This window comes from Cucurbita pepo, chromosome 20, assembly GCF_057944985.1.
Source record: "Cucurbita pepo subsp. pepo isolate OVF chromosome 20, ASM5794498v1, whole genome shotgun sequence".
Lineage (NCBI taxonomy): Eukaryota > Viridiplantae > Streptophyta > Magnoliopsida > Cucurbitales > Cucurbitaceae > Cucurbita > Cucurbita pepo.
This window is the reverse complement of record NC_141817.1, coordinates 8626095-8641030: the sequence shown is the minus strand read 5'-3', so window position 1 is coordinate 8641030 and position 14936 is coordinate 8626095. Positions and strand designations below refer to the sequence as shown.

Genomic DNA, 14936 nt, shown 5'->3' with positions numbered 1-14936 from the left:
ATCTCAATCAATTCCGGTACATATTGATTATGAATCCCTATTCATAATTAAAATATTTAAATCTTATTCAAATATCTCCCATTCTCTCTTTTTGTTTAATTCATAATTAAAACAAAATTTTGTTAAATATATCGTATATATTTCGTGTGTATTCTCTAATTTGAATTCGAACACTTCGAACTCACTCGTCACACTGTTCTAAGGTTTAGTCTGATATGAGCTAGCAGAGGGACCTAATGAACCTACAAATCATGGGCTCCAACGATCCGAGATTAACCGCTAAACTCATTAACCTTGTTAACCCACATTCGTTAACTACTAAGACACTCCATTATTGCCTAGTAGTTGCACTCCCATCACTATAGATATATTTCTGTCCATTTGATATAACCATGATTAGTAAGTCGATCCTTCACAGGTTGTTCGTAACTAGAGCTGGACCAATTTACCGAATCCCTCTCGGGCCTCTAATGAACAATTGGTTTGTGGTCCAACCACCAAACCGAATCCCTCTCGGGCCAATTAGAGGGTGGGGCCCCTTGTTCAAGACTTGGAGTCAATACTTAAGGGAACAACCTCTCTACTATCCCTAAAAGCGGGTAGGAGTGAATTCCATCTTACACCCTATGTCCCTAGCTATTCACCCAGTCTTACCCCTGAAATGGGAGGCTTATTGAGTCGGCGAACTCGGGCCACTCTCACCCATGCAAATCTAAGGATAATTTTGAATAAACAAGAGTTCATAGTTAGCTCAGGATTAAGATCGAGTTACCTAGGTCATCGAATGAAAAAATCAGTCTCAATAGTAAACGCCATTATAAAGTGAGAATGGTTTTCTTCATGGTCTAATCTTATGCAATACTCATTGCATAGGACGCCCCCACTCACATGTCTCCACATGTACAATTTAGTGATCACATTGTTTATATCATATACAAAAGTGGGCCGCATTCATAGTGTCTCCACATGTACACTTTTTCTTGGTCTATTTGCAAGCCATTTTAACAAGTCCGAGTAAATTACGATAGATGAATCTATTTCAATCCGGTAAGAAGAAACATACTACTTGTTAGTTAAATTGTGTTATAATCATGTACATTCATTAGTTTATGGAATAGTATGTTATATTACCTTAGATTTTAATCATGATGGAAATTATTCTGCATGAACCTTCCAAAGTAGACTAGAATATTCTACTAGTCTTCTATATTAGATCATGAGTTCCTTCATATGCATCCTAACTAGATGAATTACTAAAAAATTATGGTTGTAAGTAATAATTGGTACACAAATTAACTCACTCCATAAATTTTTCCACCACTATTGTGTTGAATAAGCCACATTGATGTGCATTTTTAAGTACATTATCGAGTAATGCAAGTGAAGTTAAGGCTTGTAACACCCCAAGCCCAATAGGTACAGACTTACACTTCTTTCAGACAAGCATCCTCCTAACTTTTACGAGTTTATAGTTTTAGGAAAAGATGCTCGGACACATCAAGGAGCTTAGGAAAATTTAAAAAAAAATGGTAATTTGATGAAAAATTTGGGTCAAAGTCAACCAGGGGCAAAAGAGTAATTTTTCCCCACACACCACCCTTGAGGGGGTTTAGACAGACCTGCAAGGAAAAGAAAAGAAAAGAAAAGAGACAGAGAGAGAAAAAGAGGAGTTAGGGTTTTTAAGAAGAAGAAGAAGAAGAGGAAGGTGGGTACCACGCTCAAATCCGAACATTGAAGCACTTTCGATCTAAGGTCTCCCTCCAGATCTACTCAGAGGATCAAGAGGAGCGATCCGAGTGTTTGGATCGTTTGTTTCCAACAAGAAACCCATATTTATACCAAGGTAACACAAAACCCATATTACCGAACCTTTAAAACTTGATATCTTGGTGTATGTTGAGTAATAGGTAATGAAATAGGGCTTGTTAGAATCGTAATAAGCAGATCTATAAAGTTGTAGAAGAAGTCGGGATGAAATACGGGTTGTAGGATTGGAGTATGGCCTCGTGACTTAACGGGAATTAGTGTAAAAGTGGGAAAATTGCAGGAAATCGCAAGGAAGAAGAAAGGGCGCGTGAATTCTGCCGACAGAGAGAGTGGGGGCACGTTTGTCATTGTTTTGGCTCCCGGTTTGTCCCCTTCGACTCCTTTTGACCTGTCCTATCAAGATTGGTCTATACTTATCTTGAAAATGGTGAAATATAGGTCTAATAGGAATTGGATTGAAATACTCTATTAAATGTACATCCAAGAAAAAAAGGGATTCGAAAGCAAGTAAGTAGCATATCGTTCTTTAAACTAGTTCTTAACTTGTTTTACAACATGTGAGTATGTTGTTTACATGATTAAGAGCTTAGTATGTTAATATGAATTTGATGATATTTAATGTCTATTGTATATTGTGACTGCTTGCTTGTAATGTAAGCATGTTATTAATGATTACCAGAATGTTCTGTATCGAACATTATAAACGTATGAAAACATGCATTAGATATGAGTATGTTATGCATGTTAATGGAAAGGTTACGACTCTAGGATATGCTTATTGGTTTTGAGTCATGACTTATTTATATGAGTGTTGAGTGCTAAGTTAGAGAGAATGAGTGCTCCTGACCGTTGGTATATGAGATGAACAGGCCACCAGAGAAATGAGTAGACGGGCCGTATTTGACCGAGAGCGAGTCTTACATACGAGTCCAAAAATTCTAGATAAGCCTATAGAGAAAGTAAGTAACCTAAGCTGGAGGTAGCTGAGATACCGCATTAATGAACAGGTGACACTGGTAAGAGAAACTAGGAGTCAACGACGAACAAAGCTTAAAAACACTTGTAAAGATTAGTTATAACTCATGAAAGATAAGTTAGCTATCTATTAGGTAATTTAATTACTCATCAAAATTATTATAACTTTTCTTTCCAGATTTAGATGATGCAGGCAACCGAGGACGAGACCAACGGGCTAGAGACCATTGGGAATCCATGTCTGGATCTGTTTATGTAGTTATGCTTTTCGTTGTTTAAAAGTTACGTCGGTTGTTTAATGTTTTAAATAGTACTGGTTTTAAATGTTTTACTCCATATTTAGAGAAATGTTTTGGAAATATTTCTAAATTTATGGTTGGTTGTCGGAGTTTGTTATTGGTGTCGATGGTAACTCCTGTAAGTCGCGTTGTCGATATGCGGGTGTTACAATAACAAACATATATTCTCATTTATAAAGTAATTCAAAAGTATAGTATCAAATAAATTGTATGTTGGTAGGCATTGTATTATTCCCAAGAAACATTAAATCTAAACGAAAAGATTAAGAATTTATTAAATACTTAACAAATTTTAGGAATTATAATTATTGATGGAATTTAGTGAACATCTTTAATAGGGTGAAGCGCCTTGGCATAAGTGAGAACGGTTTCGAGGGACGAAAACAAGCTAATTTGGAGTTAGATAGAACTTCGACTAAGGTCATCCAAGTAAGAAGCCTTACTATCGACATGGTTATATTTGATGTTGACACGTGCTCCATGATTCTGCACGTGTCATATATATTGATATGTGTGAATGTTTATGGATCGATATGCTTATGACATGATAGTATATGTTATAATATGTAAATTGTATGATAATACTTATGGTACGACGTGTTTAATGATATGTTTGAGATAGGATACGAGAAGGATGCACTAAACATAATGTAACGATAGGAGTAAGATATGTTCATGAAACGTTAAGGTTATGTTACGTATTAAAGTGCTATGAATATGAGAGATTGATAAAAACGATATGACCATGATCGATTCATAAAAGAATATGATTAGGTGATGGGTAAAAAGGAAGATGATTATGATAGGTGATGGTGTCTAGAATCCAATTGATATAGCTTTGACACAACCCATATGGATATGGGTGATTTGGAATTTTAAGTTTTTCCTCCCTCCTCGTTATTAGGGGTCTGGTTGGAGAAACAAGTTTGAACTCTTAGTACTTGGAAGTCTGTGGGCTAACCTAAGGTGTACCATAAAGCTTGTAACACATAATAGCATTTACTTGTAGTATAATAACGTTTATGACCATAAAGTGAGCATAAATCATGTTAACGTTTAAAATTATCCAATGACTACCAAATTTCATGTGTAACCTTAATATGTCATATCTCATAAATAATGGAGTCCATTTAGTGGGTTAATCTAACATTACTTAATTTTCAAGCAAATCTTGGTTAACTTATGCCATTGGATTATTTCGAAGCAATTCCTACAAGTATGGATAAAGACTAGAGGAAGGTCTGATTTGGGGTGACGTGGCTAGTTCATCTTCTTCTAAAGAGAGGAGATAATGCACCCATGGGATACGTCTAAAAATGGTCTCCCCTTTCCTCACCCGATAACTTTTGGCATTTGATTTCTTCATAAAAGTGGCAGATGAAATTGCAAGAAGAAGTTGGACTATATCACGAGTTATAGGCTCTCAAAGTAGGCACGAAATCATTTTTGTTGGAGGCTCCTAATTTTATAGTCAAATTCATCGTGTCAGGGTCAACTTTCAAGTCATTTTTCGACCTTGTTGGGGAGCTCGATACAAACCTCTTAACATTTGATTTCTCCATCAAAGTTGTGAGCAATCTTGTTTAGAAATCTTAATCCATCCATATTCTTTATAAAAGTTTAGGGATAAAAATATTAAACATCGGTTAAAAGATAATATAATTGTTAAATCATATAAGGATCATCAAGAAATTTTCAAGAAATTTTGCATTATAAATCTTGAGAGTGGGATTTGAACCCACGCCCTTTCGGACCAAAACCTTAATCTGGCGCCTTAGACCAACTCGGCCATCTCAACTTTGATACTTGAAAAAAAATTAATCCATCAATATTTTTTATAAAGGTTTAGGTATCAAATTGTTAGCTTTTTGACCCTTAATCTCATGTTAATTAATTAATTGATCGATGTTTTGATGATAACAAACTTACTCTTGATTATTAACCATTTTCAGGATTTTGAATGGTTGGGAATAATGATTTCAACGACTTTTCAATCACTCCAATCAGAGCTAAAACGAAGATATTACAGTCAAGACAACATACCGATGTGATGATGTGACAGCTAAATCAAATTGATGGACAAATCAAAATATGACACTTATCATTTTGGAAGAGTAATAAATGACAGAGTTTTTCTTATCATTATATTTCATAATATAAATTATTTATTAATTAAGGAAATACAAGATTCACCCGTTTTTATTTATTGAAGTTTATCAAGTAGATGAGTTGTCATCTTCGAATTAATTTCTCACATGAATAAGGTATCACTTCATTCACCTATATAAATATATAAAATATATATAAATATGTGATTGGGTATGATTAATAAATTTTATTAATTATAACTTTTTCCATACATGTTATTTTTTTATGTAGGACGTCATAAGTACGCATTAAATTTCCTTGATACATCGGCCCATACTCTAACCTCATGTGGTCCAATAGGAATGTGATGAATAAGAGCAACTGGATCATTAGAAAACTATCGTCCTTTTGCAACAATCTCTCTTAAGTCATGCCAATATAATAACTTAGTAGTTAATTTGAGTATTATTATTGTGCTCTAATAATGTAATCAATAATTTAGTCATTAAATTAAAAAATAACTAATGAGAGATAATTTGAAACGAGTTACTCAAAATCATAGCCCTCTTACATGCTCACGATTAGGCTCAATAAGGATTCAAAGCATCATCAACAACATTATTTGTTGAAATTATTGTCTCAACCTCGGCTTGTTCAATGCGCTCCTACAAATATAGTACTTCCAAACTAGCTTTCTGCATGTACGAGGGAGTTGTCTATTTTTTTCATGGCATTATACTTTTCACATTTCAACTACTCAATCAGAAGACATAAGTAACATTTATATCAAAGTACATAATAATCTCGAAAATATCATAATATATTTTTTTGATCTATAAATATTCATTACCATAGAGTTTATACCTGTTTATTCATTGATGAAGTCCATCCAGTCATCTACAGATTGCAAATTATCCGATTTTCCTTTCTATGACTTTTAGTCCCAAGATATCTTCTTTGTGATCTACGATTTTCCTTATTTATAGATAATCGTTGTGCTTTGAATGAAAAAAACTAAAAAAACTAATGCATTTACACACAGATCAGACAGTACCATCACAAAGTTAATATTATATGATGATGTGTGATGTTATATGAGAACATGATGATGTTAAATGATGATATGATGATGTGATGATTTACATGATGTTGACATGATGATGTCGATGCATGATAACAAGATGATGTGAGATATATGATGATGAAACGACTTCACATTATGATGTTATATATTAAGATGATGTGCATGTATTAAATGTTAAGATGCACTGTGAAGACGAGTTTTCAAAGGCACAACCCTAGTTAATATTAATGATGATGAATGTATGAAGGTCCATGCTTATATGTTATTAGAGTAATGTGTGAACAATGTATAGGGTTGTGTGATAAAAATGATTTAAAGATGAAAACTAGGGAGGCTTCATACATTGTGTGTGTTCGGAAAATTTTCCTATTTATGATGATGAGTATGGATGTGATTAAAAATTAAAAGAGAAGATTTGAGAGTAAGAATTAATTAAAAATTAGCTCAGGTCAACGTAATTAAAGCAAAAAAGATAATAAAATAAAAATACAAAAAGAAAATAGAAATATGTTATGGTACGAGATATGTGATAAATTGACATATTTATGATACGATATATTATGATGTGATATGTTATGTTTAGATTGTTTTATGTGACCGTTGAGGTAATTGTTGTATGAATCACACTTTATGAAATGTTTTGTTAAAAGCATAGAACGTTATGTTATGTCTCCTAAACTGTATGTATAAAACATATTTGTTATGAATGACTTGATATCATGATACATGACATGAAATATAACCCCGTTAGAATTATGCATGATATGAGAACTGAAAAATGAGAAATGATATGATATGAATGAAAAACGGTAGCGAGATTATATTTAATAATGTTGAAAATTGAAAAATATTGGGATCTCATGCATTATGTGTGTTCATGCATTGGGGGATACCATTATTCCATCACGAGAGTAGGGACGCGTACACCACTAAGCAGGAGAACTATCATTATGTTTTACATAATGCTGTCGTGACGGTTACTAATTCTAACGGGTGTTCGACATAAAGAGCTACCAGAGCATGCTCGCCCGACAAGGAAAGGGGCCCAGTGGTGTGCGAGCTGACTGGTGAGTCCATACTCGCACATATGGGTTGTGTGTAGAGTATATGGTACACATCCAAGTTGCCCGTTAGGATAGTGTCGTAGGAAAATAGACTGATATGATAGGACCCGTCATTCCATTTAACCCCAATAGTAGGGTCACTTACTGATACTCAAGCTACGTGCTACTTCTATTTCAAGTTAAGGCAAGGCATTCCTGTACGGCTGACGACGATATTGAAACTCGAGACTATGACACATGCACATGGTAGTCACATTTATTTTCTTATACTTAGACTAGGATAAGATGTTTTGAATGTAAACGTTTATTTATTTTATTTAGTGATAAGATAAGGAATCAATACATGGGGAATAAGATTCGGATTACCTTGTCGATCTAATATCTCAAGGCAATAACATTGTTTGAGATTCGAATCACTCCATAAGCCAAATCGATCATGTCTAGCTTGAATGAATCTTGTTGATCAAATATCTCAACGGAAGAACACTTGCTTGAGATTCGAATCACTCCACAAGCAAGATTGATCATGTCGAGCTTGAATGATTCTACATGCAACCTAAACTACATAGAATTTTAAGAAACTTAGCCATTGGCTAAAGAAAAGCACAAATGCTCCTTTTACTATATTTTCCAAGTCTACATACAAATATAACACATGGCTTTACATAGCCTCAAAATGAAACTATTAAAGGCATTTCAAGACCTGTAACTTTCATACTTAATGGCCATAATTAACCAATATGTAATCAACCTACATGGTTTTATATAGTCTCAAAATGAAACTATTAAAGGCATTCCAAGAGCGGTAACATTCATACTTAATGGCCATAATTAACCATTCTGTAATTCTAACCTAAAGTAACTACAAAGTCTTAAAATACATTAATGAAGTACAATAACTCTAAATTGTAATCCACCTAAAATTTATAACATGAAACTTCATTCTTCTTCAATGTGGCATGAATTGAAATATCTTTTGATAATTTCAACAATATTTTCTTCACATCTTCTTTGAAATATATTGTATGATTGATGTCTCTTGGTTCATATCATTTAGTCTTTTGTTGCGTCATTTTAAAGGTGTTTTCAAAATACATAAGTCCATGACTATATTTTAATATGAAGATGACGTTTTATGAAAGTTTAAATGAAGTATTTCTGCATTTAATGTTCATGATATGTATACTGTGATTACCAAATTTCATGTGTAACCTTAAGATGTCATATCTCATAAGTAATGGAGTCCATTTAGTAGGTTAATCTAACATTACTTAATTGGATTATTTCGAAGCAATTCCTACAAATATGGTGAAGGACTAAAGGAAGTTCTGACTTAGGGTGACGTGACTAGTTCATCTTCTTCATAAAAGTGGCAGATGGGATTGCAAGAAGAAGTTAGGAATCAATTTTTACCTTGTCGTGGACTATAGCACGAGTTATAGGCTCTAAAAGTAGGTAGGAAATCATTTTTGGTGGAGGCTCCTAATTTTATAGTCAAATTCATCGAGTTAGGGTCAACTTTCAAGTCATTTTTCCACCTTGTTGGGCAGCTCAATACAAACTGCTTAGAAAAGAAGAAGTTAGGAATCAATTTTTACCTTGTCGTGGACTATAGCACGAGTTATAGGCTCTCAAAGTAGGTAGGAAATCATTTTTGGTGGAGGCTCCTAATTTTATAGTCAAATTCATCGAGTCAGGGTCAACTTTCAAGTCATTTTTCCACCTTGTTGGGCAGCTCGATACAAACTCCTTAGAAATCTTAATTCATCCATATTCTTTATATAAGTCTTTTGGACCAGCTCGATACAAACTCCTTAGAAATCTTAATTCATCCATATTCTTTATATAAGTCTTTTGGACCAGAACCTTAATCTAGCGCCTTAGACCACTCGACCATCTCAACTTTAATGCTTGAAAAAAAAAATTAATCCATCCGTATTCTTTATAAAGATTTAGGGATCAACATATTATGCCTTAAACCAACTCGGCCATCTCAACTTTGATGCTTGAAAAAAAATTAATCCATTTGTATTCTTTATAAGTGATCAAAATATTAAACAACGTATAAAAAATAATTGTTGAGAGTGGGATTTGAACCCACGCCCTTTCAGACCAGAACCTTAATCTGGCGCCTTAGACCAACTCGGCCATCTCAACTTTGATGCTTGGAAAAAAATTAATCCATTTGTATTCTTTATAAAGGTTTAGGGATCAAAAGATAACATAATTATTAAATCTTATTAGGATCCCACAAGAAATTTTTTGAACTCGAGTCCTTTCGAACCAAAACCTTAATCTAACATTTTAGACTAACTCCAACATTAATAGTCAAGTTCTAGACATTAATGTTCACATATTTCTTAAAAAGATATAGGAATGAAAATAGATTAGGGATGGGCTAACATTAAAAGAAACAAAATACCTTAGACCAATTTGGTCATCTTTTAACTCTAATATATGAAATGTCCATGTACTTAATGTAACAACCAAAGAATCTACCTAGGCCTATACGGAATCGTCACAAAGCCATCCAATTGTTGAGGTTGCCTGAGGGTACGAGAATCAAATATGGAAAATACCTCGAAATTTAGATGAAGATTTGTGGAGTTTCTATACAAGTAAAAGCTGGTGATCATACAGCTGTTAAAGAGGACGATGAGAGCTTCCTTTTCATGCCCTAAATTTGAAGAGAGCCTACAAGTGTTATGGCCTTATACCATGAATTCACGATGCATGTTGAATTTGAAGGTTATAGGAGCATTGCACAAACCAATGATACAAGTAAAATAACGAAAAATGCCCTTACTATACCTTCTATGATGTTTTATGGCTTTTACGACTAACCTGAAGTTTTATATGGCATCTAGTTATGATGTTATGAAGCATAGAAATGATAGGTATTTTTTGTGATAGGAGTAGAACATCACATGCTTAGGTTATACCCTTAGCTTTTTATGATAGACCCTCTAAAGTCAGAACCATGAACTTACAAACCTATGCATTATTTCTAAGGGTATAGCCAAGCCAAGTAAGTTGATTCGAGAAAAAACACATCCACGACCCTGAGCCAAATACAACGCCCAAACAACTAGGTGTCACTAAATATAAGAGACTCAAACATGCTATATGCCCTCAGTCATCTTAGACCTCCACCTATGCGATACACCATGATCACATGTATATTCTTTTTGTAGGATGTTAGACTCATACTATGTCATGAGGGATGTAGATGAATGTTCAGTCTATTGGCTAAAACCAGAATTTGAATTGTGATTTGAGTCTTGAACATAGGTTTTTCTTTAATTCATGATATTTACCGGTCATGTGACCTAGCTAGTCTTTTTAAGGGAGTGTTTTTAGGTATAGAACTAGAAAGTATAATGTATGGAAAAGAAAGTACACAACCTGATGGGACCCACCTCCGACCTATGCGATACACCAAGATCACATGTTTTTCTCACTTCAATGGGTGGAATGCCATGTCCATATTCTTTTTGTAGGATGTTAGACTCATATTAGGTCACGGGGGATGCATGACAATGTTGAGTCGAAGGGGTGAAACCAAAATTGAAATTCTTATTTGAGTCCCGAACATAAGTTTTTCTCAAATTCATGAAGCTTGTTTTCTAGGAACATAGGTTTTAGGTATTACAAAAGACTGAGATATTCATGATTATACAACCACGAATAAAATGACAAATTATTTTTTCCGACCCAAATGTTCTGGTGAATGTACAAGTCAAAGAACATTATGAATATTTCATCGATCTGATTGATTATTATTTAATATATAAGTATCTTTATCAAATGCAACGAAAGTTTAAATATTTTTCTTGAAAAAGTGAGATTAAAGTTGAAATTCATGTAGGTAAATCTATAAAAACTCTATTATCATATCATAATAACCTTGTTACTAAGATTAATTGATAGACAGTGATATTGTATTCCAACTCTACGAGTCAATATAATTTTTTGAAAATTATGATGTAAGAGAAGAAAATAAGTCCTTGTAGAAATGGTCGAATAAAAAACTGAGATATACGCTATTACAAGACTCTTCTTAGGAGATAGAGACGGCATATGAACTTGATTGCCTTTAAAACTATCTATAAGAGAGAGATTTTGGAAGAGTAGTAAAGTTAGTTTATAACACTTTAATAATTGGGATTGCCAAATATCATAATCGCACTCTTATGGCAGCAGGACAACGATTGTGTGACACTTGTTCTAACCCATTGAACAAGTCAGCCATGTGAAAATTGAACTTTGTGGACAATCTTAACGTATGATCGAGCCTCGAGTCACATCTGAGATAAATTATTTCATAAAAAGTGAGGGAAGAAATGAGTTGAAAACAACTTGAAAGAAAGTAATGTTATATGCTAAAAGCAAATAAGCAACAACCACAACTTTGATGGCTTATAACGTGGTGAAGAATTGATAAATAGTCATGACAGCAATACGCCTTCAACAAACATGACCGTGACATCTTTACCCACTCAATTGGTTGATGCCTTTGACAACCAACTCTTTGTGAACTTAGCGATGTATGATAATGTTGACTTTAAAGTCTCTTGATGTGTTTCCAGCTGATCTCAAATTAAAGAGCCTCTTCTAATCTACCATGAACTATTGAAAATCACTTCTTGGTTCGTCAAGTTTTCGTCAACTCTTCACGTCTTTTCAGCTAGAATCTCTCCTACTTCCTTCGTAGCAGGAGATCATACTGCCTTCTTGTGCCTAGTGTTTTCCTGGTCAGGATTGTAACGTTTCAAGTTACTGACATGGACAACAGGGCTAGTCTGCATCCATTAGAGAAATTGAATCATGTATGATGCATTCCCGACATTCTTAATGACTTCGGCTGGTCCATAGTATTGTTGCACCACTCGTTGGTTTTTATTGCTTTGAAATTGAAGCTGATCTAATCTTAGCGTGATTAGAACTCTTTCTATTTTGGCATTGTTGTGGCCTACATTTTCTACCAGATCTTCTCTTAATTTGTCTCGATGTTTTCTTGAGTAAACACGAGTTACTTCGAAAGTTTGTCTACACCCTTCAATGATAGTGTTGGTTTGGGATCTCTTTCTAGCATTCACGTGATCACTAACATAAACCTTTTCTAGTCTAATAAACTCAACTTTCAACGAGTTGTTTAGCTATTTGTACAGTTCAGAACAATAAGTGTAGAACTCCCTCATGTGAAGTTCGTGAATGCTGTTATATTCGTTTGACTATTTTTCATTCTGATTACCATACTAACCCTATTTTTATGTTAATTAGGTCCTACAAATGAATTTTTGTGTTAATTAGGAGTTACAAGCCTCATGTGAAGTTCGTGAATGCTATTATATTCGTTTGACTATTTTTCATTCTGATTACCATACTAACCCTATTTTTATGTTAATTAAGTCCTACAAATAAATTTTTGTGTTAATTAGGAGTTACAAGCATAAAAGCAAGCTAAAAAATGCATGTTACATCCTGATAAGTAGATGCATGGACTTTAGGCAACTAATACTTGTAGGGATTGTGAGGATGTGCTAGCATGCGAGCGTTTCTTACCTTAGGTGGTTAGAATATACATGTTAGGACTACAAAAGAGTAATTTTGGATGTGAATACATTGTATGTATGATAGAAAATTATCGATATGCCCCTAGGATAAGATTTTGGGATGCATGTTGTTTTTTTATATTTTTCCGTAGAGATATTTATAAAATACGCAAGAAATTATCAAAAATTTTCTAGTATGAGATTTAAGATAAATGTTGTGCTAAAAAGGAGGATGCACTATACTCATATGTGCTTCCCGCTATTGATGGATGTTAGCTTGTGGTTGAGCTTGTTTGTTTGCAAATGTTTAAGTTTCTACTTTTAGTGCTTTAGGTGATTGATAGGATATCTCACTAATAAACTTGCACGCATATTTTGATTATGTATATCATGCAATAGGTGTTTAAGAGGATAATCTTCCTAGTAAAGCATATACAAGAGAACCAAGTTAAGACTAGGACAAAAAAGCTAGAGATATTTCGAGCCAACTCAGGTTAGTACATTTTCAGTAGACTGAGCACTTTAGGATCATAAGCAGCAATCAAAGATTTAGACCTGCGTGCACCCAGAGTATAGATTAGCCGATGAGCTAGTCCTAAACATCTTAGAAACAATAGTTGAGAATCACACTACATAGACAAACTAAGAACCTAGAAAATCTTCATGGAATCCAAGAAAAAATTTATGGACTTATGAGATCGCTTGTAACATGAATGGATCTAACACCATATTCATCACTATCGTATTCCGAGCATTCCAAAGGAGATGAAGCAATGAATATTTTATTCATGATGTTCCACTAAATTAACCATGTGAGATTCACTCCTACTGGAGCCCTCGAACAATACCAATGGAGATAGTATTCCTCACTTGTAAACCCATGATCTTCCACTAAATTAACCATCCAACCTCAAAGATTGAAGATCTCATGAAAGAGGTTCAACGGATATCTAACACCATGTTTATCACTATCGTATTCCGAGCATTCCAAAGGAGATGAAGACAATGAAGATTTTATTCATGATCTTCCACTAAATTAACCATCCAACCTCAAAGATTGAAGATCTCATGAAAGAGGTTCAACGGATATCTAACACCATGTTCATCACTATCGTATTCCGAGCATTCCAAAGGGTATGAAGACAATGAAGATTTTATTCATGATCGTCCACTAAATTAACCAATGTGGGATTCACTCCCATTGGAGCCCTTGAACAAAGTACACCCCTTTGTTCAACAGGAACACTCTTAATACCATGTTAGAATCACGGGTTTCCACATTGGTATGATATTGTCACTTTGAGCATAAGCTCTAATGGCTTTACTTTGGGCTTCCCCAAAAGGCCTCGTACCAACGGAGAAAGTATTCCTTAGTTATAAACCCATGATCATCCACTAAATTAACCAACGTGGGACTCACTCCCAATAATCCTCAACATTTTCTAGCCAATCCCCATTCTCATCCCCATTATCATCAATTTGGTTATATTTGCGATTTTTTTTTTAAGTATATTGAACCTTGCTCATACCTTCCTCCATTATGGGTTTTTACCCCATATTCTATGGAAAATTGTTGGGAGAGAAGTCTCACATTGGCTAATTAAAAAGATACCATGAATTTATAAACAAGGAATACATTCCATTGGTATGGGGCCTTTTGGGAAAATCAAAAGCAAAGCCAAACAATATCATATCATTGTGATGTTCATGATTCCTAACATCATATCAGAATCATGCCCTAACTTATTTATGTTAATATAATCCTCAAATATCGAACAAAGAAGTTGTGAGCCTCAAAGGTGTAGTCAAAAGTGACTCAAGTGTCAAACAAAGGGTGTACTTTGTTCGAGGGTTCCAGAGAAGGAGTCGAGTCTCGATTAAGAGAAGGTTATTCGAGGGATTCATAGTTAGGGGAGGCTCTATGGTGTACTTTGTTTGAGGACAGAAGTGTTCGGAGAAGATCCCACATTGGCTAATTAAGCAAAGTCATGAGAGTTTATACTCAAAGTGCACAATGTCATACCATTGAAGAAAAGCGATGTGAGTATAAATAGGAAATGGTTTAATACTCTATTTCGTAATGTAAATAGATTATGAAATGATT

The 14936-nt window shown here is 34.2% G+C and overlaps 2 non-coding genes across 2 annotated transcripts; both read right to left on the bottom strand.

Moving 5' to 3' along the window:
- Window positions 1-4758: 4758 nt before the first annotated feature.
- Window positions 4759-4839, bottom strand: TRNAL-AAG (transfer RNA leucine (anticodon AAG)). Its single transcript has one exon. It is a non-coding gene; the product is annotated as a tRNA-Leu (tRNA).
- Window positions 4840-9353: 4514 nt separating this feature from the next.
- Window positions 9354-9434, bottom strand: TRNAL-AAG (transfer RNA leucine (anticodon AAG)). Its single transcript has one exon. It is a non-coding gene; the product is annotated as a tRNA-Leu (tRNA).
- Window positions 9435-14936: the final 5502 nt, after the last annotated feature.